The following is a 23836-nucleotide window of genomic DNA, read 5'->3' as shown; positions in this document are numbered from 1 at the left end:
CTAGACCCGTCTAGCACCAAATTTATGGAGTTAAAGTCATTTTTTGGAAGTGGAAACCTTCCTTGCCTTAATGAGATGCAAGGTAGGCGTTCCCGTGCAAAAAAATGACTCTATGGCCTTAACACCATATTTATACTCCCATGCAAAAATGGTGCAAGGGAGGGAGGAGGGGTCAAAAAATGGGGCAAAGCTTGCTTTGCCCCATTTTTTAAGACCTGGGTCAGGGCAGGCGTTAGGGGACCTGTGGCCCTATTTCCATGGTGGAACACCATGGAATAAGCCCAGAGGTGCCCTCCCTAGGCCCTAGGGGCACCCCCACCCACACTAGAGGTACTGCGAGGATGGGGGACCCCATCCCAGGTAAGTACAGGTAAGTGCATTTTATTTTGAAAGTGCCATAGGGGGCCCTAAAATAGCCCCCATACATGGCACAGGGTGCAATGGCCATGCACAGGGGACCCCTGTCCTCTGTGCTGGCCACTCGGGTGGTGGGCATGACTCCTGCCTTTTCTAAGGCAGGAGTCATGTGGCATGGTAGGTTTAGCACCATAAAATGACGCTAATCTGGTTAGAGTCATTTTTTTCTTACTCTAACCTGCCTAAAGCCATTTTTTGGTGCTAAACCCTCTTCTTCTATACTGCCAGCCCCACCCGACTAAAGTAATTTTTTTAAACTCTAGCCTACCCTTTGCACCGGCTTGCACCATTCCATAAATATGGTGCCCAGCTGGTGCACAGAAATGGTGCAAGCCGGTGCTAAACTTTTTGGTGCAAAACTGAGTTAGTGAAGTTTTGCAGCAAAAAGTATAAATAAGGGCCAATATTTTGTAAGTTTGCGCCACTTTTGTGTCATAAAATGACGTTAATGCGGTGCAAAAAAAGTTTAAATCAGGGCCTTGGTGCTAGATGGGTCTAGCACCAAAGTATAAATATGGAGTTAGTTTTGCACCGCATTAGAGTAAAAAAAAAATGACACTAATTCGGTGCAAACAGAGTATAAATATGCCGCAGAGTATAAATATGCCCCTAAAATGACGTTATGGCCATACAGTCATTTTTTTCACGGGAACGCCTACCTTGCATCTCATTAAGGCAAAGTAGGTCTCCACTTTCAAAAAATGACTTTAACTCCATAAATTTGGTGCTAGAGGGGTCTAGCACCAAAGTATAAATATGGAGTTAGTTTTGCACCGAATTAGAGTAAAAAAAAATGACACTAATTTGGTGCAAACAGAGTATAAATATGCCCCTTAATGCGTCACAGCACATTTGGGCAGAAATACGGACAGACAACACCACACATGGATTTACTCACATTACAGCAAAAAACCTTGTGCAACCTATGTGGTACATGACCCTCTGCTCACCATTCTCCTCCATAGGGCACATCTGCTGGGGCAGATGATGAGATGTTGTCATCCTCCGGTGTACAGACCCCTGGTGGACCTGCCAACAATGGAAGACAGACACATCATTATAACCTACAGACTTGATTGTGCCACAATCCAAGAACTGTGTGCCCAATTGGTGCCAGACCTAATGTCAGCTATCCACCATCCCACAAGATACCCCCTCTAGTGCAGGTCCTGTCAGTGCTCCATTTCCTGGCAAGTGGCTGCTTTCAAACTACAGTGGCCATGGCATCAGGGATGTCTCAGCCAATGTTCTCCAACATGTTGATCAGAGTCCTGTCTGCCCTGCTGAAACACATGCACAGCTACATTGTATTCCCACAGGGGGAGGATTTGGCCACAGTGAAAGCTGACTTCTATACCCTGGGACATATGCCCAACATCATTGGTACCATTGATGGTACACATGTGGCATTTTTCCCCCCACAGAAATGAACAGGTGTACAGAAATCGAAAAAGCTACCATTTAATGAATGTGCAGATGGTGTGTTTTGCAGACCAGAAAATCACCCATGTGAATGCCAAGTATCCTGGCTCTGTGCATGACGCTTACTTTTTGAGGAATAGCAGCATCCCTTATGTGATGGGCCAACTCCAGAGGTACTGGGCGTGGCTAATAGGTGAGCCCAAGCTCCCCACACAGTGTGAATAGGTGTCAGGGTATGGGATTCCCCTAAGGGTTAGTGTGTTTCTAACAGATTTCCCTCGACATTTGCAGGTGACTCTGGTTACCCCAGCCTCTCATGGCTACTGATCCCAGTGAGGAATGCCAGGACAAGGGCAGAGGAACGCTACAATGAAGCACATGGGTGAACTAGGTGTATTATTGAGTGGACTTTCGGCCTCCTGAAGGCCAGATTCCGGTGCCTCCTTCTAACAGGAGGCTCCCTATACTACTCACCGAAGAAGATGTGCCAGATAATCGTGGCATGCTGCGTGTTCCACAGACTGGCTTTGCGACACCAGGTGCCTTTTTCTGCAGGAGGATGGGCCTGATGATGGTATTGTGGCAGCTGTGGAGCCTGTGGACAGTGAGGAAGAGGAGGCAGAGGAAGAGGATATTGAAAACCAAAACAACATCATCATGCAGTACTTCCAGTGAGACACAGGTAAGAGACTGATACTGCTCATCTCATATCTAACTACTGTTGACATTGTAGAAGTCAGCCTCTTAACCTCTGTGTATGGACACTGACAGTTCACTTTGGCTTTCCATTTCACAGATCTGGATACTTCATTCTGCCTTCTGCTATGTTTACTGCTGCCCAACAACTGTCATACATTGGTATGTGCAAATGAACATTAACATTGATATTTGTCGAATAAGTTGTAATTATACATTTGTGAAAGTACAGACTGACTCCAGATTGTTTCATGATTCAAAGGTGTTTATTTATGGGCTAATGTGTATAGGGATATGTGGAAGGGGCTGGGGTGATGGTGGAGGAATGTCCAGGATAGCGTCCAGTCTCTTGGTATCACAGGTGCATTGTCCTATGGCGCATAGGAAGGGGAGTAATGGCAGTTCAAGGTGGGACAGAAGGGTGACAATCAGGAGAGTCTTATTTCCTGGTGGGGGTCTTGGCAATGTTCTCTGTCTTCTGCCTGGTTCGCAGATACCGTTTGCGGGGTGGTTCTCCTTTTGCAGGGGGTGGGGTGCTGGTGGCCTGTTGGTCCTGTGGCGGGGACTCCTGTCCACTAGCGCAGGCAGCCATAGAAGGCTGTTCATCGTTTGGGGTGGTGTCAGGGGCCCAGTGGTATGCCACTGTCTCCCTCATGGTACTGGCCATGTCTACCAGCACCCCTGCAATGGTGACCAGGGTGGTGTTAATGGACTTCAAGTCCTCCCTGATCCCCAGGTATTGTCCCTCCGGACACCACTGGGTCTCCTGAAACTTGGCCAGTACCGTGCCCATGGTCTCCTGGGAATGGTGGTATGCTCCCATTATGTTTGAGAGTGCCTCGTGGAGAGTGGGTTCCCTGGGCCTGTCCTCCCCGTCGCACAACAATCCTCCAAGCTTCCCTGTTATCCTGTGCCTCTGTCCCCTAAACCGTGTGTCCACTGCCACTGACCCCAGGTCCCTGATCGTCCTGGGTTTGTGGGTTTGCCGGGGGTCCCTGTAGTGGTGGACACACTGCTGATTGACGTGTCCTGGGGACAGTGGCATGGGCCGCTGGGTGGGTGTTGTGGTGGTGTTTCCTGAGGGGGGATGTTCTGTGGTGGTTTGGGACTGTAGGAGGGGAACCAACTGTCCAGAGGTCCCTGATGGGCCGGGCTGGTCATCTTGATCCAGGCATGCAGAGCTGTTTTCGTCACTGAGGACCTCTTCTGTGGGGGGACTGGATATGGCTATGTAGGGGTCCTGTTGAGGTGTAAATGCATTGTTATTGTACCTGTGTGTGCCATCTTGTGCAATGGGTGTGTTTCCCTCTACTACTGTGCTTGCACTATCGCCTTGGCCCTTGTGTGAGTGGTGATTGCGTGCCCTGGGTGAGTCTCTCCCTTGGACATGCTTTGGTGATGGGTGTCCATGCATTGGAAATCACCACCATCCACGACAGCTTCATCACCGGTCCACCGCCAGACCCCACCCCCGACGTCTCCTCCCGCGACTGCCGCCTCACCGCCTGGACCCACGTGGACGAGGCAGAAACCATAGCAACCATGAACACCATCCACTCAGGCTCCCCAACGGACCCCTGCCCCCATCATGTTTTCAACTCAGCCAACGCCACCATCGCCCCCGAACTCCGCAAGATCATCAACCTCTCCTTCACTTCTGCCACCTTCCCGGACAGCTGGAAACACGCAGAAATCCAACCCCTCCTCAAAAAACCCAAGGCTGACCCCAACGACCTCAAAAACTTCCGTCCGATCTCTCTCCTCCCTTTTCCAGCGAAAGTCATCGAGAAGATCGTCAACACTCAGCTCACCCACTTCCTCGAAGACAATTCCATCCTGGACCCCTCACAATCCGGATTCAGACGAAACCACAGCACTGAGACCGCCCTCCTCGCCGCCACAGATGACATCAGACATCAAATGGACAACGGCGAAACCTCAGCCCTCATCCTCCTCGACCTATCAGCCGCTTTTGACACCGTCTGCCACCGCACCCTACTGACCCGCCTCCAGGAAGCCGGCATCCAAGATAAAGCCCTCCACTGGATCTCATCCTTCCTCTCCGACAGAACGCAGAGAGTCCGTCTCTCCCCTTTCCGCTCCAAAGCCACCAACCTCATCTGCGGCGTCCCCCAAGGATCCTCCCTCAGCCCCACGTTGTTCAACGTCTACATGGCCCCCCTCGCTCAACTGGCCCGCCAACATCATCTCAGCATCATCTCCTACGCCGACGATACCCAGCTCGTCCTCTCCCTGACCAAAGACCCGCTCACCGCCAAAACAAACCTCCACGAGGGACTAAAATCCATCGCCGATTGGATGAACAACAGTCGCCTGAAACTCAACTCCGACAAGACGGAAGTCCTCATCCTCGGACGCACTCCCTCGGCCTGGAACGACTCATGGTGGCCCTCCGTCCTCGGACCCCCACCCACCCCTGCCAGCCACGCAAGAAACCTCGGCTTCATCCTGGACTCCGCCCTCACCATGTCCAAACAGGTCAGCGCCGTCTCCTCCTCCTGTTTCAACACCCTTCGAATGCTCCGCAGAATCTTCAAGTGGATTCCAACAGAAACCAGAAAGACGGTGACCCAGGCCCTCGTCAGCAGCAGACTTGACTACGGCAACGCACTCTACACAGGCATCCGAACCAAAGACATCAAACGCCTCCAACGTATCCAAAATGCCTCCGCCCGACTGATCCTCAACATACCCCGCCGAAGTCACATCTCCCCTCACCTAAAGGAACTCCACTGGCTCCCGGAAGACAAGAGGATCACCTTCAAACTCCTGACCCACGCTCACAAGGCACTTCACAACACCGGACCCTCCTACCTCAACACCAGACTCAACTTCTACACTCCAACACGTCAACTCCGATCCGCCAACCTCGCCCTCGCCATCGTACCCCGAATCCAGCGCAAGACATCCGGCGGCAGATCCTTCTCCTTCCTCGCCGCCAAGACCTGGAACTCTCTCCCCACATCTCTTCGCCAGACCCAGGACCTCCTCGCATTCAGAAGGCTCCTCAAGACCTGGCTCTTCGACCGCTAAACCAGCAGCGCTCCCCCCCCCCCTCAGCGCCTCGAAACCCTGACGGGTACATAGCGCGCTTTATAAATACTATGATTGATTGATGATTGATTGGTGTAACATGTAGGACTTGGTATTGGGATGTAAGGGTTGTGATAGTGGGGTATATGTGAGGTGGTTGAGTGATGGGTGTGAGGGTAGGGGTTGGGGTTTGTCTTGGCATGCAGGTAGGGTGGGGGGATATAATAGTAAAGATATGACTTACCAGAATCCAGTCCTCCTGCTACTCCTGTGAGGCCCTCAGGATGCATGATCGCCAAAACTTGCTGCTCCCAGGTTGTTAGTTGTGGGGGAGGAGGTTGGGGTCCACCGCCAGTCCTCTGCACGGCTACCTGGTGTCTGGATACCACGGAACGTACCTTCCCCCTGGGGCGTTCCACCTCTTCCTGATGTCATCCCGTGTTCTTGGATGCTGTCCCACTGCGTTGACCCTGTCGACAATTCTCCGCCATAGCTCCATCTTCCTAGCAATGGATGTCTGCTGCACCTGTGATCCGAATAGCTGGGCTCTACCCGAATGATTTCCTCCATCATGACCCTGAGTTCCTCCTCAGAAAACCTGGGGTGTCTTTGAGGTGCCATGATGTGGTGTGAGTGATGTGTGAGGTGATGTGCGGGGTGATGTGTTGGGGTGTGTGGTGTTTTGTGCGTGGATGGTGTATGAGTGATGGTGTTGTGTGCCTCTGGATGCTGGTGTTATCTTTGCATTTTTCTCTCTCTGCTTCTTCCAAAACTTTCATTGTAAGGGGTTGTGGGTAATGTGGGTGTGTGTTTTATATTGGATTGGGTGTGTGGGTGTGGTGTGTGTATTTGTATCAGGTGTGTGTAGTTTGAATTGTCCAATGTGGTTGTGTTTTGCAAATGTGTGTGTAGTTTGAGCGCAGCGGGGTGTACCGCCAATGTTCTACCACGGTTGAATGACCACTGCATTGATTTGTGGGTCGTGATAGTGTGGGCGTATTCCTGTTGACATGACGGTGTGGGGTTTGGTACTGCCAATTTATCACTGACCTTTGGTGTGGCGGACTTGTGTGGGTGTCTGTTTTGTGGAGGATTTCTAAGTGTGGGTCATATTACCCATAGCCGATTTCCACCGGGGACACAGTATGTTGGCGGCTGTCGGCACGGCGGTCAGTGGACTTTACCCCCAATGCCATAATGAGGGCCATAGTGTCCTGGCAATGCCATCCCTGGGGTGGTGCAAGGTCTCAGCACAGCATGGGTGTATGTGAAGCATGTAAGACTGTAACAGGTGAAAATTGCCATGTGTGGTGCTGTGGCAAGAGCACAGTAACACCCATTGCAAGGCCTCACCATGCAGTTGGATGTAAAGGGAGAGTAGAACATGAAAAGAAGGCATCAAGCCACAAAAAAGATAGACAAACACACTTAGAAGATATGATGAAGCGAATTGTGCCAAATGGGCTACCATTCATGTGACATGCAGGTGGGGCATAGGGCTGTAGACTGCAACTATAATGTACACATACAATCCTTTGGAACTAAGGGGTGCATCATAGGCCCCTAGCGCCACAGAAGCTTCACTTTCAATGACTCTCCTTTGGCGCTTAGCAGTGCGCTGTATTGACAAGGTGGTGTTAAGCCACATTTTGTGGCTTAATGTCACCTTGTAAATACGGCGCCTTTCTGACCATCACTGTGCTTGGAAGGTGGTGCAATGGGTGTTGCTGTGGAAGTACCACAGCAACACCCATTGCATTTTGATGCTGCCTCAGATAAATGGAATTTTGTGAACTTGAGGTAGTGCCAAAACTCTTATGCCAGCCCCAGGGGTGGCGTTAGCAGGGTGCAACAAGGAGGAATACATTTATACCACCTTGTTTTTTGCTTTGCCAATGTGTGCTGCACTCTGCAGCATGCATAGGAAGAACAAAATGCCAGAAATTATTGTTTATGAACGTGAAGGTGTCCCTTCCTACACATAAACAATCATTTGTAAAATATGCTTTTGCTCTTCTGTGTGTGCTGCATTCTACAGCTCTCACAGAAGTGCCAAAGCGCCATTAGTGATTGTTAATGTGCAGGAAGGGACACTTTCCCACACATAAACAATCACACCCCCAACGCATACATCCTTGCACGATGGTGCAAGCATGCCTGCATTGGCAGCTGAATTTTGTACTAGTGCAGGGGACAAAAAAGGGGTTCGCAGTATTCACTTACATTCAGCGCATCCTGGTGTTACGAAAGTGATGCAGCACGGCGCTGCCAATTTTTGCATAGCACCGCAATGCACCACTTTTACATACATATGGCCCTTATATGACAATGAGACTCAAATATTAGGTCAGTGACATGACATGTCAACTGCCACAACACAGATAGACTGATTTTACACCATCTCATTGCAGAGGATGATGGCTCTCCTTTGATCCGCCTGTCCTGGAGTACCCTCATGACCTGGATGACCAGCTGGCATCTGTCAGCCAAATGACCCTCCAAGAAGTCCTTGTAAACCTTTGAACACCACCTCTTGTCGCAAGGAGGAGTACTGATGTAGCAGACATCCCACAGGCCCCAAATAGCACCCCGATAGTATGACCTGCCAGCACCGACACAGCGGAGGACTTTGAGGACCCAGGCACGAGCTTTGAGAGGACAGTGGTAGACGTCTAGTGGGAGCTGGCCAAGGAGGTGCGGATGGGGATGCAAAATATGGCAGCCAGCCTTGAGGGGATGCGGACATGCATGGTTACGGCAACAGAACAGACTGCAGCCAACCATCGCACACACTCCCCAATGCGTGGAGTCCAGGAGTGTCTGAGGGACATAGCTGCTGCCATGAGTGAGAGGCCACAACAACTGTGTTCCCAAACTGGCATCAGCAGGCTTGAGGACAAGATGGACTCCATGCACTGGGAAACCGTCTCCCTCAGGGCAGACATGGCAGCCTACCACAGGGATGTTGTAGCTATACTTAAAAATCAGCAGCTCCTCCTTGCTGCAGTGATACCATATGTGGTGCCACAGATGGCAGCTGCCGGGAATTGGGAGTCCACATCTCCAACCACTGAAGGGTGTGTGGCCCCTCTATCTCCCCACTACCACCATCAAGGGTAGAGGAGGCACCACACACATTGGAGGATGAAGATGTGGAACAGATCATCTTCACCCTTAGGAGTTCCTGGTAGCACCAGCCCATGCCACATGGGCAATGTTTTCCTTTGTCCTATGCTTTACATCACGCCAGTGTTAGCACTGTTGCAGATATGCACTCTTCTTCAACACACTGTTGAACTTTTTGCTATGGACTGCAATTGTCTCTGACTTTTCAACTGGAAATTTATGTTCCCTTGAACTGAAAGACACTTTACCCAAACATGTCTCATAACATGTCCCTCAACACTGGACTTGTGTTGTGTCATAATTGGATGGATTCCACGAATGGCGTCACAGACCTGGATATTGTAAATATTGCCCTATAACAATTGTTATTAAACACCACCTACACAACCAGCATGTTTTTGTGTGTTGTGACACATCTAGTATGCCTAGGAATTGTGATGAGTATAACATGTCTCAAGTCACAGAGTGTCAGTACAAGAGTGCATGAATATGAGGGCACATATCTATACATGGTACCTACATGATGAATGTAAATTCTAGTTTCATCCCCTACAAGCAATTCACTGAGTATGTAAAACATGTTGGACACATGTGAGCTACACCAACTATATATGGCAGGAATGGCTGTGAAACAGTCATCAGGCAATATCGTCAGCCGTACCAGTAGAACACATTGATGTGATACAGAGGGACTCAATCTCATATGTAATTGCCATTGGTCACTTTAACAGGATAGGAATGAAATGTAGGCTGTTGTCAAATGTCCCACAGTGCCCAACATTCTGACACAAACCCCACACAATGACAGCTGAATTACCACACCTACCTGTCCTATACATAGTCAACATAGTCACCTTGAGTGGTGAACACACTGGAGGGCAGATGGACAGATAAGTAGATGTGTTGTAGCTGCCAATGTGACAGCTCAGTTGTAAGAAGGTGATGAACATGTCAAGAGAGGGCTCTGGAGGCAGGAAGGAATCCCTAGGACAACACACAAATTTCACTGTACACCCCTGGGAAGACCCTGAGACCCAAGCATATGACACATGAAGTAAGGGAGTACCCACAATTTTTTATTAGATTTTAACAAAACTAAAAAGAATTAAGAACACCTATCCTAACCTAACCTATCCTATCCTAACTATACATAACCAACAGCAGACCCTAACTACTCTAAGCTACACTTACCTAACACGTTTAACAACACACTCTAAACTTTGGCCCGGACCCCCCTTATATCACAAGAAACATGCAGGACAATAAATACTAAACTACACATACACTACTTATTACTAAACAGATATATCTTTTTTTGGTATATTTTTTTATTGTTATTGTTTTTTAAATGTTTTATTTTATAACACATAAAAGCCCCAATGTCACCCCCACCTACATAGTAAAATGTAAAAATAGAAAACCCACCCACCAAACCTACTTATCCTAACTAAACCACTAAAATAAGCTAACCTGCAACTAACCCCCTAATACCCACTAAAAACATTAAAACAAATAAAGAGGGAGGGGACAGAACTGGGGATGAGAGACATTTTGGCATTCACAGGTTGGCCATCTCGAGTTTCCACTTAATGAATTTTAGTCTTTTAGTGTTCTTCTCAACCTCCTTCTCAATAGAGCCCAGCTTCTTGAGGACCTGTTTTACATCCCTCTGTAGTTCCTTGATGGCACTCATGTTCATGGCAGCAGGTGTGGTTGGCTGTGGCACGGAGGTTGAGGGAGCAGCAACTGGGGCAATTGTGATGGTGGCCACTGTGGCCCCCTGAGTAGTGTGGTGCTTGGTCCTCCCTGTGTGGGCTGTGTGGGTCCCATTTGGGTGAATGCACTCCACTCACTGGTGGATCGCTCCATGTGATAGCAGCGTGCCATCCTCCTGAACCCAGATTCCACTGCCAGTACGTTCTTCGTTGTTCATGTTGGCAGCTGTTAAAATGAGACAGGCAACCATCAGTGTCAGCACTGAGTGGAGTATGTACAGATTATTAGTTTATACTCTACATCGAATTACCCGTGCACTCCAACTCACATTCAGGATAATGCAATGGCCATGATAGATTAAACGACAACGCTGCCTTAGCATAATTTCTTCGACACCATAGCCACCCGCAACAAGATTAGGAAACAAACAAAATTAGGTGTGCATAGATTTTGTGACATCTGTAGCAATGCAAAGGCAGCATCAACTTCACATATGTCAGGGCCACTATTCCTCATAATCTGTGTCAAATTTCAACCATACATCACCAGAAACTTGAATCTGATATTGGGAGTATGGGATGCAGTTGGTAACCATAAGGGGTCAGTGTTGATAGGTACACATGCAGGCCTGATTAAAATGACTGTCACCTACACTGTGAGAATCAGATCTACCTACATATTTGTTGTTCCCATACCTTGTGCCTCAGGGGGGATGGCCATGCAATTCATCATCTCAACTGTCCAGGTCATCCACCAAGGCATGCCTACTCATACATGGAGTCAGGGACTGTACCATATGTTAGGAGGGCTGACAACTAGGAAGCTGATATGTATAGGCCTATCACATCTACATTCATGTGTCCAGGTGTAGACATCCATCAATACTTGATCAGACAATACCCTTCCTCACACACCCATATCCATGCCAGCACACGTTTGGACTTGACCTTACATTCCATATAAGTGTCACATAAGTGGAGTACAATATATGTTGCACCGTGGTGGGAACATTTGCCCACCTAGTCCTACATGTACATTACAAAACAGGGATGCATCAATTTGTTTACAAAATGGGCCTTACTGTGTTGAGAGAATAACGGTATGTCCCAGGGCCAATATTTTCACAGCGGTGCACATCTAATTCACATGTGGATTGCCATCACCTTGTTTACACGATGCTGCCCATTGAGCGCCACAAGCCTCAAAAGATATGACTCTCTGTACATACATGGGAAACCCATAAATGTGACACAGTGTCACCATCCAGCCTACTTTGATATCTGATCATTTGACAGCTCATCACCTCTAGCATTGGGTGCAACACACATGGCTCACTCATACAAAAGCCTTAATCAATACACAGGACAGACATAATCACAATTATTGGATACATCTGGGTCCTCAAATCTTGCCACTTTGCCTATGGTGTAGGGGGCAGGTCCACCTGAAAGATATGGATGGAAAACCATGGTTAGTATCATATCATTTTCACTACTAGTGGACAACATATAGGCCCTCATTCTGACCCTGGCGGTTCTCTACCGCCAGGGCCAACGGGGGCGGGAGCACCGCCGACAGGCCGGCGGTGCTCCCTTGGTCATTCTGACCGCGGCGCTTTGGCCGCGGTCAGAACGGGAAAACCGGCGGTCTCCCGCCGGTTTTCCACTGCCCCTTAGAATCCTCCAAGGCGGCGCAGCTCGCTGCGCCACCGAGGGGATTCTGACCCCCCCTACCGCCATCCTGTTCATGGCGGGAAAGCCGCCATGAACAGGATGGCGGTAGGGGGGGGTCGCGGGGCCCCTGGGGGCCCCTGCCGTGCCCATGCCCATGGCATGGGCACGGCAGGGGCCCCCTAACAGGGCCCAACTAGGCTTTTCAGTGTCTGCGATGCAGACACTGAAAAGCGCGACGGGTGCTGCTGCACCCGTCGCACTCCTTCCACTCCGCCGGCTCGATTCCGAGCCGGCTTCCTTGTGGAAGGCGCTTTCCCCGCTGGGCCGGCGGGCGATCTGAATCAGATCGCCCGCCGGCCCAGCGGGAAAGTCAGAATACCCCTCGCGGTCTATTGACCGCGGGGCGGTATTCAGGCGGCTTCCGACGGGCGGGCGGCAACCGCCGCCCGCCTAGGTCGGAATGACCACCATAGTGTGTACTTTTTCAGAGGAGTGAGCTAATTATCCAATTTGAGGACAGTGCAACAGACACACCACTTCAAACTCACAATGAGACTGACACAGGTGAGTCAGACCCACAAATCTGCAATCTTACACTGGGCCTGAGACTCATGTAGTGCTACACCCTGCAACACTCATATGTAGCCAATTAGTAGAAGATGGAGAGTTGGGTGACAGATACATGACACTTCTCTGGTGCTCTGTAAGACAACTGACTCAGGTATTCTGGCTTGTCCTGCAAGACACACAGAGGCACTTTGTGAAGGACAAGCAGCTCCATTTTTAGTCTGCAATTTTTATGCATTGAGTAATCCATGACTGACATGTCACAGTTGTCTGATGGTATCAAATGCCTCATTGCCAGTGCCCCCTAAGACAGGTATGCCCTCTTTGGAAACATTATGGCAGCGATTATGCATGTGAAATTCTGACAATGTAGCGCCAAACATGGATAGCCCTACATTGTAATCACAATCCAGCTACATATGGTATGCTTGCAGTGTCTTGGCCTATCATACTTGACACAATAATGGGGCACAGATGTTGCCATGGCCTCTGATCTGTGTAATTTAGTGATGGTTGTGCATGACTCACCTAACGTCTGACTTGCATTGGTAAAACATAGGTTATGTGAACCCCATGTCTATACTCGCACAGTGGCACTTCATTCTGGTTGCATCCAACCTGCCCACAAGCATTGCATGCAGCACACCAACACATCTGCTACTGTCATTCAAGTGTGGTGAACAGTTTATAGTTTGCTAATGGGAGACTCACCAACAGGGCTACCAATTACCACACTAAGATGGTCTAGCAGGTGGTGGAGCACCTTGACCCACTGCAGCCACCTCACCTCCGTCTAGTAGCCCTGTAGCACAAGGCCCCCCCATTTCCAACATTAATGTGAGATGGTAGGCTACCAGTCACATGAAGCCTCCCAGCATCTCCTTCCCTATCCTAGTCTGCCTCCACCTGCCAGACATATCACTGGGGTACAGGTTGACAAAAACAATAAAGATTGTGAAAATGAAAATAAGTAAAGGAAACTTAACGCTGAAAAATAACAATCCCAACTAATCCACCTTAACAACTAACCGGGACAGACACCCCACAGTACAGGAACAAGGAAAAATACAAATAACACACTAAATCACTAACACTGGGACAAAGTAGAGTCAAATACCACAGAAAACACATTAGAAGGGACACCACAAGATACAAAACAGAGCAGTAACACACCACCAACTCCAAAACATAACCACACAGTCAAAAGAGGCACAGACTGTAAAGAGAAAGTGAAAATAGACCCACTGTACCATGCTTGTAAACAGGATTTCCTATTACATCACTTCCTGTCCCTGTCTGTCACTTTTTCTGTAATGCGTGTATTTATTTGACGCATCTGATATTTGCGTGAGTATTTCTGATGCATGACTTAACGTGCGTCTTCTTTTATTGACACATTACCTTTATGCGTTGATTTAACAGTAAATCAGCATTGAGATGAGGGCGAAGGTGGAAATCACGCTAGTGTCCCATGGGTCACATACTTTGCGTTTGTGGATGATTTTGACACATTTGCGTAATTTTTTTTTTACTCTATTCATGCTTGCGTGATTCTGTCAATTGCCAATGGATGCACCCTGTTTCAACATACAAATTGGGGGGCAGATTTATGGAAAGTGGCGCTGCACCGAGTGCACTGTCACTTTTCATACGGCCCTTATCACCCCCCTACTGCCACCACGTATGCACCATATATAAAATATGGTCCACCATGGCGCAGGGTTGGGGGCAATAGTGTCATCTTTCAGGACACTATTGATGTACTCTGCAGGAGTAGCACCAAAATATTGGTGCTACTCCTGAAAAGTACAAAGGGACCCATTCTAAAAAATGGAAGGCCCCTTTTAACACCTGCTCTTGAGCAGGCATTAGAAGTGCCGTTAAAAAATGGCATAAGGAACTCTCATAGATTTCCTTACGCCATTTTTCCGGCTCCTCTAATGTTGGAACGCCTCCTTTGCATACATTATGCCTGGCGCAGGCATAATGTAGCGCAAAGGGTTACAGGGTGGCGCAATGCATGCATAGCACCACCCTGTAAACACGGTGTAGGGATTTTGGACTTGTTTGGGCCACATAAACATCACAATAAATGACGTTGATGTGGCGCATGTATGGGCTGGGGTGGGCTGCAGTGTGGCATTTTTTGTATGGCCATATATGGTAGTCCATACAACAATGTGATTTGGGTGTGATTAGTCTGTTACACCAATGTGTGTGTTACAGAATCAACAGCATGCAAATGTATTCACGTCATGCATATGTATGTATGTGTGACAACAGTGCATCCACATAGGCAAGGCAGTTAGTACTATGCAAGAGTAATGGTATGTGATTGTGAATTGTGTTCACCTATGTGCTGTGTGTGGTTGTCTTACCAAGCATCACATTTCAGAAGACATACACAGCTCGGGCATTGTTGATGATGGCTGATGAATGCTATCTAGCTAATGTTATCCGACAACCGTCTCCATATGTTGATCTTGAGTATATGGTGACTTGTGTGTGGACTATACATATGTCTGACATGTGTACAGATTTGGTACATACTGTGATTGGCATAATCTGTCTACATTCCAACCATATCATATACTGAACACAATAGTCGGTTCAAAGTCATTACATTTAGCATTGTCATTTTAATTGTGTGGTGGACCTGCAGCCCTAGCTGCATATGTCATAATCCATTCTGGTGTGCATTCCACAGATGTGTCCGTCCAAAATGTGAAGTCATGTGTACCCTGTGACAGGATTGGGCCCCATGGCAGTGGCAGGACTGATTTCCATGGATTTACCGTGTAGGCTCTATTTCTACCATTACTTATCATACTTGGCCTAATCATGATGACTATTGTCACCAATGATGTCTCCCCCTTGTCACATATGCTCCATGCAACCATTACAACTCTCACACTGAGTTGTGTCAGTGGTCTGTTCAAACATTACAGTCTCACCATGAATTAACATTCACTGTCTCATGTGTGGACCCCTTGTTTACCTCCTATTTGGACATGTTGTAGTTATGTGTGATGAGCTATTGTTGTACAAGTTGTCAACATGGATGTAAATTATATGTTGTGGTCCATAGATTGTGTCCTTCAGTTGTCACATTCAAGTGATAAGGCTATTTGTGAAATGAGTGATGGTAGCAGTTCAATCTTACGCATCACATGTGATGTTGCTCCTGTACTCATCAGATTAGTGTTTGTGATATGCTTCCTGAGGTTAGACTCACAATCCTGTGGTATATGTTGTGTAGGTTGAAGAGACCAAAGCCAGATTTTGTGAATAAGTGAGGTGTTTATTAACGAAATCTACAAGGTGAGTTACGTGATTATTGAGTGAAGAAGTTTTCAACTATGTGCAGTCTGCGGCATATCCCAGCAGCTGTGTTGTGCTGTTCCCCCTCATTTTCTTCTCCACCATCCTCCTCCTCATGCAGGTCATCAGCCCTCTCATACAAGGGGATGTTCATCCTCAGACATATGTTGTGCAGGATGGCACATGTCAAGATTATCTTGCAGACAATGTGTGGGGCATATAGGAGGCTTCTTCCTGTGATGTCCAGGCACCTGAGCCTGGACTTCAGGATGTCAAATGTCCTCTCCACAGTAGTCACTGTCCTACGATGTCCCTCATTATATGCACACTCTGCTGCTATGCTTGGGTTGGGAAATGGGGTAATTATCCATGGCTGTATGCCATAACCCTGATCTGCTGCAAAGATTAAAGGAGTAAGTTGTTGTTAGGGCTTGCAACAGGTATGTCATGTTGCATGCCAGTTGATATTTAGAGCTGGTTGTGGCTCATATGTATTTGTGGTATGGTATGAGTTCCTATCCTTGGGTAATATTTCCTCAGCACTAGGTTGTTGGACATGACAATCTTGTGTTTGGCTCAAGGACCTGGGGCATATGATTTGGATTCCACACTTATGGTCATTATGTATGTACGATGCATTGTGTAGTGCATGTTTGTATCAGTGTGCTATCACTAGAGGGGACATGACACATCCTCACAACACAATGGGGTCAGATGTGGTGGCAACATGGTAGCACTACAGAGCCTGGACATCCCATCCCTTTTGACATGTGTGATTGCAGATGATGCGTGACACTTAGGGCCTTTGAGATTGGTAAGTGAGAATGCACAACAGTCTCCAAAATTGGCTGCACTGTCCTGCAACATTTCAACTAAGCAAAAATGCCCCATGTGTTCATGTTTCTTGGCAACCCTTAGTTGTCCTGCACCAGGGTTCTTGGCTAACTGCCTTGTGGAGGTGGATGTATCTGTGCAGGATGGTACACTGTCCTATACATATGCTGTTTTGATGCCAATTGGCTCTCTCTGTGTATGCAGCAGAATGCAGCATGCATTGGTGCCACAATCAGCTGAGCTCATAGCACAGTCTACTTCCTTTTTGCAACCTGCATACAGCACCCATGAGGTGGTGTTTGTTGTTGGCACTTTCTCAGGTTTTAGGTGACAGCTACATGTGAGTCAGCATCACCATGCTATATATCTTGTGGTGACAGACCTGCAGCGAGAAACTTTGCACACCCCTTCCACACTACATACAGCATGGGAGGGTGGCCAATTTACAATGTGGCTTCAAGTCATTATGAAATGGTCATCTACCAAGTTGTACATACAGTGCAGGCCATGACAATGGAAATGTGGGCTATTACACAGGCCCTTTGGTGTTCCAGAGTGGCAGCTAATGTTTGTGGTAGCCATGAGTTGTCCAATGGTGTGTATCCCATTGTCAAAGGATGAACAGCAAAACTACCAGTGTCTCTCCTATCTTCCAAAACATTAATGTGCATTTATACTGTCGACACATACACAGTGCAGGCTATGGGATAGAGCTCAGCTACTTAGAAAATGTATCCCTTGGCACAGTGCAACTGAGGTCAGTGATGTCCTGTTTTCTCCTACTGGGTCCCACTATGACATCCATGATCTGCACTGTCTGACAGTGACTCTGCCCCCTGTTGGGCCATTTATTGTATCTGGAACAGACATGATGGTGTTATGAGTCAGTGTGTGTTGCATGTGAGGTTGCACTACAGTAAGTATGGCACATGATATGTGATGGAACTTGATCTTGTAGTCCTATGTGTGTGAGCCAAAGCGTCAGGCAGATGTCTCTGCACACTACAGGTAAGTTAGATATGTGTTGATGAGATGCAGTTGATATAGGCACAAGATGTGTGGTGTTTGATATTTGTTCTGGCAGTGATTTGCACGGCATGACTTTAGGCATCTGTGCCTATTTGGAAGTTACATGATGGGGGCATGGTGTATGCCATTGACATGTCTGTGCTATTCTTTGTTTGGTGTAGTATGTGTGAAGTGTACGTACTAGGCAACCTGTGGGCACTTGTAGTGGTCTGTGTAGTTCTGCTGTTAGCAAAGGGTACATGTCTGCACCTGTCCTTCCCGTGGTGTGCCTGTCAAGTTGTGGGTCTGTTACGTACATGTGGGTGTATGTATTAGTGTTGAGCACTGATTGTGCTGTACTGCAGCATGGTGCATATGTGTTATGACCTGCACATGTGTGTTACCCTGGCAATATGTTACCTCAGTGGTGTATGTCTTGTGTGTCTGACAGGGTTGGTGTGTTTTGTGTACATTTCTAGATTTGTTGACTTACCCACAAGTAGGCCATTCCCAAATTGTCCATCCTGGAATTGTTCATTGATCCTGCTGTGCCCGAATATGTAGGTGTCATGGACACTCCCAGGATACTTGACCAAAATGTTCATCAATAGTCCCCGGTGGTCCACTATGCCCTGCCCATCAATAGGAATGCATGTGCTTGCAATTCTGGTAAAAGTGCTCTGTTGCTGCAAGTGGTACAAGCCTCACATTGGTACAGTCAATTGTACCAAGCACATGCAGGAAGCCATGGATTTGACAGAACCCCTGTTTGTTCTCCTGTTGTTTTTGCTGGGTGTTTGGGAAGCTAATGTGGTGGGGTGTCAGGCAGATGATAGCGTCGAACACCTTTGGCATGAATGCAGAGAACGACGGCTGTGAGACACCAGCAACCACTGCACGCATTGTTTGGAAGGAACCACTTGCCAGCATATGCAGGACAGCGAGCAGCTTTGTCATAGGTGTATGTTGTGTGGGATCTGCAGGCTGGCTGTAATCTGTGGCTCAATATGGTGCTGCAGGTGTAGTATGGCTTGCCGGTTCAGTCTGTGGGACTAATAATGTCCAGGTCCCTGAGGCCAAAGAGGGGTGTCCTGGTTCTGAAGATCCTCACCTCCCTTCTGCATTGCCTTTGTGAGCCGCGTTTTCGTGGTGGTGAGTGTAGGAGTCGTTGCTGTCCTCTGTGCCGTCTAGCAAGCTGGATCATTATCGCCTCCATCTTCTCCTGTGGATTGTAATATTGCTTCTGTGAGTTCTCCTTAAGTAGTGGTGTGTTTGCCTCATTTTAATGCCTTCCGTGATCCAGGTTTTCAATTTTGACACAAATCGATGTTAACGTTTTTGGGCCTGCCCCCCACCCATGCGTCTTTTTTGCCCCAGATGGATAAATACGGCGCTTGGGTGTTTGAGTCATTTTTTCAACGGGAATACCCACCCTGCATCTCATTGACGCAAGGAGTTTTCAGTCATCCAAAAATGACGTTAACGCCAATATATTGATGCTAGACGTGCCTAGCATCCAAATATAAGTATGCAGTTGAGTTTGCGCTGAATTAGCGTAAAAAAAAAAGCTAATTCAGCGCAAACATAGTATAAATATGCCCCTCAGTGTCCAAGTGAATTCAAGGATGATCTCGGTTCATAGCTTATTATCTGTATTCCTTTCAATGGAACAATAAGTCTAGTGTGGCCGGTCTCATATCTGGACCTTTGATAGATGACTGTTATGTGAAGAGTGATAATGAGTAATGGCCCTAAGAGGGAAGAGTGGCCTTTAAATTCAAGAGCAAGTAATTTCTTTAATTCCTTGTACCCCCACAGGTTGGCTGTGGGAGACACTTGGACCCAGCTCCTGTGTTCCAGGGACCACGCTCGTCAGGATGAGATGGGACCCAGAGGACCGGTGATGCAGAAGCTTGGTGTCTGCGTTAGCAGGGGGACGATTCCGTCGACCCACGGGAGATTTCTTCTTGGCTTCCAGTGCAGGGTGAAAGCAGACAGCCCTCAGAGCATGCACCACCAGGAAACAGTCGAGAAAGCCAGCAGGATGAGGCGCTACAATGTTGCTGGTAGTCGTCTTGCTACTTTGTTGCGGTTTTGCATACGTCCTGGAGCAGTCAGCGGTCGATCCTTGGCAGAAGTTGAAGAGGGTAGTGCAGAGGAACTTTGGTGAGCTCTTGCATTCGTTATCTGAGGAATAGCCCAGAGGAGAGACCCTAAATATCCAGAAAAGGAGGTTTGGCTACCAAGAAAGGAGGTTTGGCTACCAAGAGAGGTAAGCACCTATCAGGAGGGGCCTCTGACGTCACCTACTGGCACTGGCCACTGAGAGCAGTCCAGTGAGCCCCCAACACCTCTGAATCCAAGATGGGAGAGGTCTGGGACACACTGGAGGAGCTCTGGGCACCTCCCCTGGGAGGTACTGTTCAGGGGAGAGGTCACTCCCCTTTCCTTTGACCAGTTTTGCGCCAGAGCAGGGCTGGGGGATCCCTGAACCGGTGTCGACTGGTTTATGCAGAGATGGGCACCATCTGTGCCCATCAAAGCATTTCCAGAGGCTGGGGGAGGCTACTCCTCCCCAGCCCTTCAGACCTATTACCAAAGGGAGAGGGTGTGACACCCTCTCTCAGAGGAAATCCTTTGTTCTGCCTTCCTGGGACTGGGCTACTCAGACCCCAGGAGGGCAGAATCCTGTCTGAGGGGTTGGCAGCAGCAGCTACAGTGGAAACCCCGGAAAGGCAGTTTGGCAGTACCCGGGTTCTGTACTAGAGACCCGGAGGATCATGGAATTGTCCCCCGTATACCAGAATTGTATTGGGGTGACAATTCCATGATCTTAGACATGTTACATGGCCATGTTCGGAGTTACCATTGTGACGCTACACATAGGTAGTGACCTATGTGCAGTGCACGCGTGTAACGGTGTCCCCGCACTCACAAAGTTCGGGAAATTTGTCCTGAACAATGTGGGGGCACCTTGGCTAGTGCCAGGGTGCCCACACACTAAGTAACTTGGCACCTAACCTTCACCAACTGATGGTTAGACATAAAGGTGACTTACAAGTTACTTATGTGTAGTGAAAAATGGCTGTGAAATAACATGGACTTTATTTCACTCAGGCTGCAGTGGCAGTCCTGTGTAAGAATTGTCTGAGCTCCCTATGGGTGGCAAAAGAAATGTTGCAGCACATAGGAATCTCCTGGAACCCTAATACTCTGGGTACCTAGGTACGATATACAAGGGAATTATATGGGTGTACCAGTGTGCCAATGAGAATTGGTAAAATTAGTCACTCGCCTGCAGTGACAATTTTAGAAAGCAGAGAGAGCATAAACACTGAGGTTCTGGTTAGCAGAGCCTAAGTAATACAATTAGGCACCACACAGGGAACACATAGAGGCCACAAACTTATGAGCACTGGGGTCCTGGCTAGCAGGATCCCAGTGACACATATCAAACATACCGACAACATAGGGTCTTCACTATGAGCACTGCGCCCTGGCTAGCAGGATTCAAGTGAGACAGTAAAAACACCCTGACATATACTCACAAACAGGCCAAAAGGGGGGTATACAAGGCTAGAAAGAGGCTACCTTCCCACAACAGTGAAAAGTGATTAGTGTAAAAATGGCATGCCAAATGTTATCTACAATATATACAAAATGTATGTGGTTAAAAACAGTGTGGCAAGTGAGCTTTAAAAGGACCCCTTCAATCCACAACTGCTCAGGCCACATTCAGGGAGAGTCTCAGGGACAAATTGCTAAAGAAGCTCCAAGCAAAGCAAATAAATACCTTAGAAGATAATGAAGAGATGGGGCATATACTTCCTTTTTGGTTTAGGGATAGAATGAGAATGAGTTGCAGTCAGATAATCCTCAATGATAAGGGTAAGCAGATCAATAATCAAACACTTATTTGTGAAGAATTCTGTAGGAACTATCAAATGCTTTACCATGAGGATGGGACTGCCTCTACAGATATTATTAATTGACTTATCAGCAAGCATTACCATCGGGGCTGACCAGGCTGCAATGGTCCAGTCTCAAGGACCCAATTACCCTGTTTGAAGTAGAGACTGAAGTAAGCCACCTAGCCAGGGTGAAAGGGACCGGTCTGGACCAAATTCCTGTTTAATTTTATACAACCTTCCAAGAGGTTCTTGCACCTCTCTTTTGTGACCTTTTCAATTCCTTTGAACTATCTGGACAGGTGCCTAAATTTAGGTCAGAAACCAATATCATTATCTTTCAAAGAAAGGATGAAGACCCCAGGAATATGTCGGTCATTACAACATTGGCGGTAAAAGTCGCTTACCGCCGTGCAGAAGACCGCCAACACACCGCCGTGGCTGCGGAATTCCGCCACAGCTATTATGACCCACATCTCGGAACCCGCCAAAATTCAGACACCCACACAAGTCCGCCACACCAAAGGTCAGTGATAAACTGGCGAAAACAAAACCTCCACGTCATGCCAACAGAAATACACCCACACTATCACGACACACGAATCCACGCGGCGGTCTTTCATCCGCAGTATTCCATTGGCGGTACACACCACCGCTCTCAAAATACACACACTCTTACAAAACACAGCCACATTGGACAATTCAAAATACACACACCTGATACACATACACACACCACTCCTACTCACCCAATACAATATAAAACACCCACCCACATCACCCACAAACCCCTACTACCAAAAATTGAGAACGAAGCACAGAGAGAGACACCACCAGCTTGTACAACAGCATCCCCAGGCACCTAACACCATCACCCACACAACGTCCACGCACCTCACACAACACACCACTACATATCACCACACTTATCACCACACACACCACCCCACACATCACCTACACCACTCCATGGCACGGCAAAGGCACCCCAGGTTCTCGGAGGAGGAGCTCAGGGTCATTGTAGGAGGCTGGACTGGCTTGTAGTGAGTACCAAGGGGTACTTACACCTTGCACCAGGCCCAGGTATCCCTTATTAGTGTAGAGGGGTGTCTAGCAGCTTAGGCTGATAGAAAAGGTAGCTTAGCAGAGCAGCTTAGGCTGAACTAGGAGACGAGTGAAGCTCCTACAGTACCACTAGTGTCATATGTACAATATCATAAGAAAACACAATACACAGATATACTAAAAATAAAGGTACTTTATTTTTATGACAATATGCCAAAGTATCTCAGTGAGTACCCTCAGTATGAGGATAGCAAATATACACAAGATATATGTACACAATACCAAAATATGCAGTAATAGCAATAGAAAACAGTGCAAACAATGTATAGTCACAATAGAATGCAATGGGGGCACATAGGGATAGGGGCAACACCAACCATATACTCTAGAAGTGGAATGCGAACCACGAATGAACCCCAAACCTATGTGACCTTGTAGAGGGTCGCTGGGACTGTAAGAAAACAGTGAGGGTTACAAAAATAGCCCACCCCAAGACCCTGAAAAGTGGGTGCAAAGTGCACCTAAGTTCCCCAAAGAGCACAGAAGTCGTGATAGGGGAATTCTGCAGGAAAGACCAACACCAGCAATGCAACAACGATGGATTTCCAGACGAAGGTACCTGTGGAACAAGGGGACCAAGTCCAAAAGTCACGATCAAGTCGGGAGTGGGCAGATGCCCAGGAAATGCCAGCTGTGGATGCAAAGGAGCTGCCACCGGATGGTAGAAGCTGAGGATTCTGCATGAACGACAAGGGCTAAAAACTTCCCCTTTGGAGGATGGATGTCCCATGTCGTGAAGAGTCGTGCAGAAGTGTTTTCCCGCAGAAAGACCGCAAACAAACCTTGCTAGCTGCAAGGGTCGCGGTGAGGGTTTTTGGACGCTGCTGTGGCCCAGGAGGGACCAGGATGTCACCAATTGTGTCAGGGGACAGAGGGGGTGTCCAGCAAGACAAGGAGCCCTCTCAGAAGCAGACAGCACCCGCAGAAGGGCCGGAACAGGCACTACGAAGTGGAGTGAAACGGTGCTCA

This window comes from Pleurodeles waltl, chromosome 6, assembly GCF_031143425.1.
Source record: "Pleurodeles waltl isolate 20211129_DDA chromosome 6, aPleWal1.hap1.20221129, whole genome shotgun sequence".
NCBI lineage: Eukaryota > Metazoa > Chordata > Amphibia > Caudata > Salamandridae > Pleurodeles > Pleurodeles waltl.
Note: the sequence above shows the minus strand (reverse complement) of the source record.